Source organism: Amyelois transitella, chromosome 19 (assembly GCF_032362555.1).
Source record: "Amyelois transitella isolate CPQ chromosome 19, ilAmyTran1.1, whole genome shotgun sequence".
Taxonomy (NCBI): domain Eukaryota; kingdom Metazoa; phylum Arthropoda; class Insecta; order Lepidoptera; family Pyralidae; genus Amyelois; species Amyelois transitella.
The window spans coordinates 8,552,869-8,562,174 of NC_083522.1; positions in this window are offsets into that span (position 1 = coordinate 8,552,869).

Consider the following 9,306-nt stretch of genomic DNA (forward strand, 5'->3'; position numbering starts at 1 on the left):
TATTGTGTTAAAAAAAAACAGAATAATCAGTTGCAAAAAAGTTTATTAATTTTTAAGACAAATTAATTAGTAACATAATAACTGTTACTATTTTTACATACATACATACTTAAAATCTTGCCTCTTTCCCGGAGGGGTAGGCAGAGACTACCTCTTTACTATTTTTAACATCCGCTTATCCTCAGAAAATTAAATAAATAAGGCTATTTAAATTAATTTCTGATTAATCTGATTAAAAGATCTTTTCAAATATGAAACAGTTAAAAAATAGTTTGGCTATCTGTATACCCCATATATACATACATACACCTTTTTCCCAGATGGGTAGGCAGAGATAACGTCTTATCACTTGCCACGAACCCTGCATACTTCTTTCGCTTTATCCATATTTAGTATAAATACATAAGTGTTTTTACTCCTAACGGGTTAGAGCATGTTCATGATATGGCTGAAAGGCCACATTCAGCTGTATGGCCTAACGATGGAATGGAAATCCAAATAGTGACAGGTGGCTAGACCATCGCCTAAAAGAAGAATTCCGCAAGTTTATGAACCTACCCCTTAGTCGCATTTTAAGTCATCCACGGGAAAGAAAAAAAAGTTAACACATCTCGTTCACTCAGTATACAAATTCCGCTTCTCAGATCACTAAGTACGTGTCATTACATAATCAGATCGGGAGCTAGCCCATCTCTAAATGTCACAGCCTTGCCACGACACAGCTCTCGAAAGTAAATAATGAATGTATCATGTATACTATGAACTTGGGTATTTAATTATTTAAACATACATACCTATGGTCACGTCTATATCCCTTGCGGGGTAGACAGAGCCAACAGTCTTGAAAAGACTGAATGGCCACGTTCGGCTATTTGGCTTAATGATAGAATTGAGATTCAAATAGTGACAGGTTGCTAGCCAATCGCCTAAAAAAGAACCCCAAGTTTGTAAGCCTATCCCTTAGTCGCCTTTTACGACATCCATGGGAAAGAGATGGAGTGGTCCTACTCTTTTTTGTATTGGTGCCGGGAACCACACGGCATACTTATTACTTTACTTATTTATTTAAACTTTCCAAAAATGCACAAATATCTTATTTCGGGTCTGCTGGTAAAGATTTCTTTTGAAATAAGCAGAACCTTTGTAATTTTGTTTCTTGTGATTATCAGTCTCGATGTTTTCTGTATACATAAATTAGTAAATAATTAAATAAAAATGTAGCAAAAAATCGCGAAAGCAGAATAAATGCGGTGGAAATGAGAGCGTTTAGGTTTATGATCGGTGTGAAAGGTTAGGTCAAGAGTACTTAAAATCGCCAAGCTTGCATGAAGAGAGTTATGAATGCGGATGTAGCGAAAGAATTATGCATAGATCGTGGCAAGCAGAAAGATGTAGTCTCTGCCTACCCCTCTGGGAAAAGTCGTGATTTTATGTATGTATGGGAAAAAGATGGAGTGGTCCAATTCTTTTTATATTGGTGCCGGGAACCACACGGCACACAATATAAATTGAAAAATTATCATAGTTTTCCATCTCCCTTGTTTATGTGGTCGTCCTAACTGACACAAACAATATAATTTGTTTGATCTGTAAGATAATACTCATACTGTATCGCGGATGCAAAGTTCAGAGCGGTTACATGTCATGTTGTTTTTTTTTGCACGTCTTATGCGTGAAAAGTAAAGAATTAAATTAATAAAAAAATAAAGAATGACTTGATCATATGTATGTATTCTGCATCACGAATTCCAAATGTTTGAAATTGCACAAGTAACTTAGGTACAAATATGTCGTAAGTAAAGATTATCCTCTGCTCTGCCATTACATAGCGAATTTACACCGTTAAATCTACATTTTATAGATTTGTACCAATTTCGTGACAATAATTGTTAATTTGCAACAATTTTATTGTAACGTATGGGTGCGAAAATATTCCTAATAAGCTTTTGCCTTGATTCGGATATTAGACTCTCATAATTATTTGAATATATACATACATGCATACAAATAATATCGTCTTTATCCCTTGCGGGGTAGACAGAGCCAACAGTATTCAAAAGACTGAATAGCCACGTTTCGCTATTTGGCTTAATGATAGAATTGAGATTCAAATAGTGACAGGTTGCTCACCCATCGCCTAAAAAAAGAATCCCAAGTTTGTAAGCCTATCCCTTAGTTGCCCTTTACGACATCCATGGGAAAGAGATGGAGTGGTCCTATTCTTTTTTGCATTGGTGCCGGGAACCACACGGCATACATACATACATACAAATAACCACGTCTATATTCCTTACGGGGTAGACAGAGCCAATAGTCTTCAAAAGACTGAAAGGTGTTTGGCTTAACAACCACACGGCATTCATTAATATCATTTTAATTAACATTAATTGTGAACTAATTGATTGACACACCGTCAACCCCGTTATAGATTAATAAATGTCTATCTGTCTTTTACGATTTTACGGCTAAATAACTTTAACCGATTTTGATAAAAATTTGTATTAATTAATAATATCCAATCTCATGTTTGGTTTCCTTCCACCCAAAGGTTGACTGGAAGAGATTGCATTAGCGATAAGTCCGCCTTTGTACCATCTCTGTCTGTTTTGTGCTGTTTTGTATTACATTTATGGTGCAATAAAGAGTTTTATTTATCTATCTCTATCTAATTATCCAAAGTCGAACATAGGCTACTTTCCTCTGAGAATTTTCACGGGAATGAGAAACGAAAACGGAAAATATGAAGAATTTTTGTGTCACTTCGCGTTTCGTTTGAGCGTTTTAACGTGAAAGGACTATTTGTAAATCTCCTACCAGCCGCCATATTTGTTTCCGAAGACAACAACAGTAGGTGTATCTCATCATAAGATAGTAATCTAATGAGTAATATCCACTACACCCAACAATTAGTTATTAGCTGTTATTCTAATAACGCTTTAACAATGCATTAAATGATTACGTATATCAAACCCTGAAAGGTTCTTCAATTACACATCAATCAAACACAGCAGTTGTCTTACAAGCTTCTTTAAGACGTATAGTGTTCACATTGTGCAAGTAAAAAAAAATACATACATACATATGGTTACGTCTATATCCCTTGCGGGGTAGACAGAGCCAACAGTCTTGAAAAGACTGAATGGCCACGTTCAGCTATTTGGCTTAATGATAGAATTGAGATTCAAATAGTGATAGGTTTCTAGCCCAATGGCCTGCAAGAAGAATCCCAAGTTATTAGCCATTCCCTTAGTCGCCTTTTACGATATCTATGAGAAAGATATGTAGTGGTCCTATTCTAAAGTGCCGGTAAGCACACGGCTCAAACTAATAGTGCCTAATACAAAAAAATTACAAAGTTCACATGTTTTTTTTTTATGCAAACATATTATATAGTCTTGACTATATCCTTTGTAAGGAAGACAGAGCCAACGGTCTTGAAAGACTGAAAGGCGACGTTTCATTTATTCTCTCTTGTTCATACAATTATCTTAAGGTAATAGTGCTTACGGGTTATAACCTGAGTTTTCCAATCGAGGATCATGTATAGTGTAGGCGCAATTCAGGCTTTTTTCCAGAGAGGTAAGGTCGCAACCAGATGAACCCCAAAAACTTAGAACACTGTGTACTTACTAAAGATAATCAGATTAGATTTATTTTTAAGTTTATAGCTTTTGAGAGCATTTTAAATAGTATAAAATATAAAAGATATTGATGGCTTTAAAAAAACATACATACATAAATCACGCCTCTTTCCCGGCGGGGTTGGCAGAGACCACATCTTTACACTAGCCACGATCCCTTCTTCTACTTCTTCAGCTTCATCTATATTCGTAACTCTCTTCATGCAAGCTCGTCGGTTTCGTGTACTTTTTATCTGACCTTTGAAACTTGCGCTTGCGTAATTCAGCGTTTGAGAAAATAAATTAACTCGCTCATTTACTTGCCATCAACTCGACCAATGTGAAAATCTTATACCAAACCCAGGAAGACTGAAACCTACAGAAACTGTAGGCTTTAATTCATTGAAATATGGTTGAATATAGCACTGTATAGGTGTATGCTAATTCGCCCACGGTATTATGTTAAAATTTGCATACGTTGGTATCGGAAGGCATAAACGTAGATGTAACATGTGTTATTATAAATATCTCTATAATAATAGACAATGATCGTGTGAAGATATTTCTTTTTTTGGATACGTACATATATGGTTTATATTATCGCTCCAATAAAGTACATACATACATATAGTCATATGGTCTATCATTAAGCCGTGGGGCCTATCAGTCTTTTCAGGACTGTTGGCTCTGTCTACCCCGAAAGGGTTATACCTAGACGTGATTATATGTCATGGTAATATATACCTACACTTAAAAATAAAAAAAAAACGTAATGAACGATCTCAGTTAATTATCTATGTTCTATCATGAGGCCTAACGGCTGAACGTGGCCTATCAGTCTTTTCAAGACAGTTGGCTCTGTCTACCCCGCAAGGGATATAGACGTGATTATATGTATGTATGTATGTTGTGAACGTAGAAATACAATTCATGTTACCTACTGTATAAAAATTTTCCATTAACACCTTAAATAAAAAATTCTAATTACTATTATTATCCAAGAGATTATTTCACCGACGCAAGATCATCGTCATGGTAAATTAATTTTGCATGATATGCATCTATTTCCACGATGATGCTATTTTGGTAAATGTTCGCATTATAGTGATTAATTGTTTCTGTTAGAACTTTCTGTGTGCTAACTTTTTCACCCCACTTTCTATGTTATTTTTGTTTGTTATAATTAAATACTTAGTATTGCGACGTAGCGACTCTTCGTACCGAGATTAGATTAATTACTTATGTTATACTAGCTGTGCCCGCGACTTCGTCCGCGTGGAATAGTTATTTTGGGCATCATTGAAGCCCTCAAGGATGAATATTTTTTTTTTGTGCTTGTGCTTGTTGCAGTGTGATGTTATAGTATTATTGTCCACAGGTATATTTATCAGTATATAGCCTAAAGCTTTCCTCGATAAATGGTCTATTCAACGCAAAATATTTTTTTCAACTCGAACCAGTAGTTCCTGAGATTAGCGCGTTTAAACAAATAAACAAACTCTTCATGGCATGCAGGTTGATATTTTATCATAATAAAAATACGTATATGGGATGATGCATCGATTTCAATATATATATATATATATTCTCTCGTTCACATTATATCGTAATTTTTTAAGTTTAGAATATTGTGAATTTAATATTGTTGAACAAAATGCTGCAGTGCAGTTTTTTACCGCTTTTTCTGCACTGACGCTTTGGAAGCGGCACTAAATTAAGTTTTAACTTATATATTCGACGTCAACCAACGTTGTGAAACCAAAAGCTCTAGGTATCTACCCCGCAAGGGTTATAGACGTGATTATATAAATGAATGAACAAACTACACAATTACACGCGGCCATGCATTGCGATATAAACAGCTTGGATGACCTTATATCAATCAATTCTTGTATCAGTAACATCAAGTTATTTGCGCTAGATATTTTAGTTACTGCAAATTGGTCTTTAAATTAGTATTTAGTTGCCTAAGAATAAGTTAAAGAGGCTTTTTCATATATTGACTCGATAATTGTTGCAAGATCGTTTGAACTTTGTTGCTACAAATTACTTTTAGATTCTTGGTAATTTAAGTGCCTTTATTCTACAAATAGGTTTGTAGAATAAAGGCACTTAAATTACCAATAATATAAGATAGAAGCCGTGTGGTTTTCAGCACTTATACAAAAAAGAATAGGACCATTCCATCTCTTTCCCGTGGATGTCGATTACGACATCGATTCTATCCCTTAGTCGCATATTAATGCGACTAAGGGATAGGCTTATAAACATGGGGATTCTTTTTTTTAAGCGATGGGCTAACAACCTGTCACTATTTGGATCTCAATTCTATCATTAAGCCAAAAAGCTGAATGTGGTCATTCAGTCTTTTCAAGCCTGTTGGCTCTGTCTACCCCGCAAGGGATATAGACGTGGAATAAGTAAATGAGACTTTTTCATAAATTGACTGGATAATTGTTACAAGATCGTTTTAACTTGTATGCTACAAATTACCTTTAGATTCTTGTTAACTTATTATGTACGTGCTTATGTTCTTTATACCTACTACATACCTATATTTACACACTTAACTGAGATACATACATACATAAAATCACGCCTCTTTCCAGGAGCGGTAGGCAGAGACTAGGTACATCTTTCCACTTGCCACGATCTTTGCGTACTTCCTTCGCTTCATCCACATTCATAACTCTCTACATGCAAGCTCGGCGGTTTCGGGTACTCTTGCCTTGACCATTTGCCAGGACGTCCTTGATGAAGATACGTACGTCTTGACTTTCCTAAGGTTGCTAGCCCATCGCCTAAAATAAGAAGAAGCCTATACCCTAGTCGCCTCTTACGACATCCATGGGAAATGAGATGGAGTGGCCCTATTCTTTTTTATATTGGTGCCGGGAACCACACGACACTTTCTTGCAGCCAAAAGGTCAAATCCAAATCTTCTCATTGTCAGGGTCCAATAAATCCTGAAGGTTGAAATGCATGTTTTAGGTACAGAGATATCTATCTATAAACATATAAACAAACTTATGAGTCAGTGTACACCTTGACACAAACGTAGGTGTAACAATAGCTAGCTGATGCCACACCAAATAATTAAGCTATTGTACTGTGCATAAATATACCAAACTATTTAGGAGTGTTTCAATGAGAATTTTTGATCAAATGCAAAAATAAGGTATTATTTCTTGTGCACCAAGCGATTGGTTCCCACGTGCCGTGTGGTTCCCGGCACCAGTACAAAAAAGAATAGAACCACTTCTTCTTCTCTTTCCCATGGATATCGTAAAAGGCGACTAAGGGATAGGCTTATAAACTTGGGATTCTTGTTTTAGGTGATGAGCTAGCAACCTGTCACAATTTGAATAAAAGAAGGTAGCAAAATATATACCTACGCATTTCTTTTGATTACATTTTTTTATATTGATTACCAGACCAGCATGGCATTTGATAATAAAAATACTATGCTTAGAGAAAAATTGGTGTGAATTAACCCACACAACAAAAAATAGTTTATATTTTATAAATTATGTACGCAAGTCAATGACTTTCTTTACATTTTCCTGTCGTGGGCCTACTGGAAGAAATTTCTCTTGAAATAAGTAGTGCCCTTCTAGTGAATTTCTCTTTAGTTTAAGTTCTTTTCTTATTTTTTTTCCTTGAAGTACATAAATGTACCCGAAACCGCCGAGCTTGCATGAAGCGAGTTATGAATGTGAATGAAGCGAAGAAAGTATGCAGAGATCGTGGCAAGTGTAAAGATGAAGTCTCTGCCTACCCTTCCGGAAAAGAGGCGTGATTTTATGTTTATGTTTAAGAACATAAATATATAAATAAATAAATAATAGACGGTCGATCTCCTCAGCTCAAGGTCAAGCGCAGATCAATTTCAGACACGGGAGGTAACAAAAATACAAACTTATGAATTGTAACAATTGCTCAATCATTATATTGATGGCCAATAACAGATCATCAGATAAGCCTCGATGGGATCTTTTAGAGCTCATCATTGAGAGTTTATTTCAAACTTTAAGTATGTAATTTTCTCCTTTTGCGTTATTAGTATTTGCAATAATGACTTTGATAAATGCATTGTGAAACATAATTTGCAAGCGTGAATTATATGCGCAAATATAATGGGTCTATAGTAACTATAAACTCAAAGATAATATAAGGCTAAATGTAAATAATAAATATAAATAAATATATACGGGACAAATTACACTGATTGAGTTATCCTCGAAGTAAGTTCGAGACTTGTGTTACGAGATACTAACTCAACGATACTATATTTTATAATAAATACTTATATAGATAAACATCCAACACCCAGGCCAATCAGAATAAGTTCTTTTCTCATCATGCCCTGGCCGGGATTCGAACCCGGGACCTCCGGTGTCACAGACACGCGTACTGCCGCTGTGCCACAGCGGCCCGTCAAATGGGTGCAAGTGATAGATTCATAATTCATCGAGAACTAAGCCATTCAGCTCTGTTTACCCCGGTAAGAGATGAAGACGTGATGTGTGTATGTACATTATCAGTTGGTATCAATTCTCGGGGTTTTGCTAAAAGTCAGCATGTATAAGATGAACTTTTTTAAATGGCATTAAAATATCTATTTAGTGTAATTTTTGTATCCGCTTCCCACCCCAGGAATATTTGAAATAACGTCTTTTGTCCTTTAGTCAACTTTTCTAAAGGTAGGTAGACGTGAACAAACACGATTCTACTCTATCGGAAACTACACTGCATAATAATATCAGTTTTAAGCTAATAAAATTAATCAAATAAGTAAGCTAATAATCTCAGTAAGAGTAACTATGAAGACATATTGTGCATTTTTGATTCAGGCGACTGAAAATAAGGTTAATTTCCCCGTTACAAGGCACTCGTAACATATGTTAGTCGAATCGGATTATATAATTAAGTTAATACTCTAAGATTCAGTGTCATTTGTGTAATTGTTGTCATAACAAGATCCTGGGAACCCTTCTCCAGAAAGGTGACAGATTTTTTTAATACATACCTATATAAGCAGTTCTATATCTCTTCCGGGGTAAGGGCAAAAGTCTTGAAAAGACTGATAGGCCACGTTCAGCTGTTTGACTTAATGATAGAATTGAGAATCAAATAGGAACAGGTTGCTAGCCTATCGCCTAAAAGAAAAATATTAAGTTTAATAAACTTAAACTAAAGCCTATCCCTTAGTCGCCATTTATGATATTTTTTAATTGCATCTTCGTTGAGCTTATTTGAGTTTAGCCAAAAAATGCTACAACGTTTGAGTGACTATTTTTTTGAGCTTTAATATAAATTAAGTTTTAAACTAATTTACAAGGCCCTCAGGCGAGAATAAAATAATAATAAAAAAAAAAACACTTTATCAATGTTCAAAAATTGTCGTAAAAAGATTAAGTACTCAAATGTTTTTGTCTCAAAAGTTGACATTAAAACTGGAAGCTGGTCCCTAAAAATGTTTCAATTGAACAATATAATATTTGTATCTCAATTTCAATCCTTAATCGTTTTTGAATAGGGTTTAATTTAGATGAAACTGAGTCCTATTTTTGCGTAGTTCATCTGACATCCTACAGACACCAACCTTGACAATGAAGAGCTTACAAATGTAGCAGGTATAAAAACGACCCAAGGTACCCAAGTAAGCATTCCTCCATCGATATTT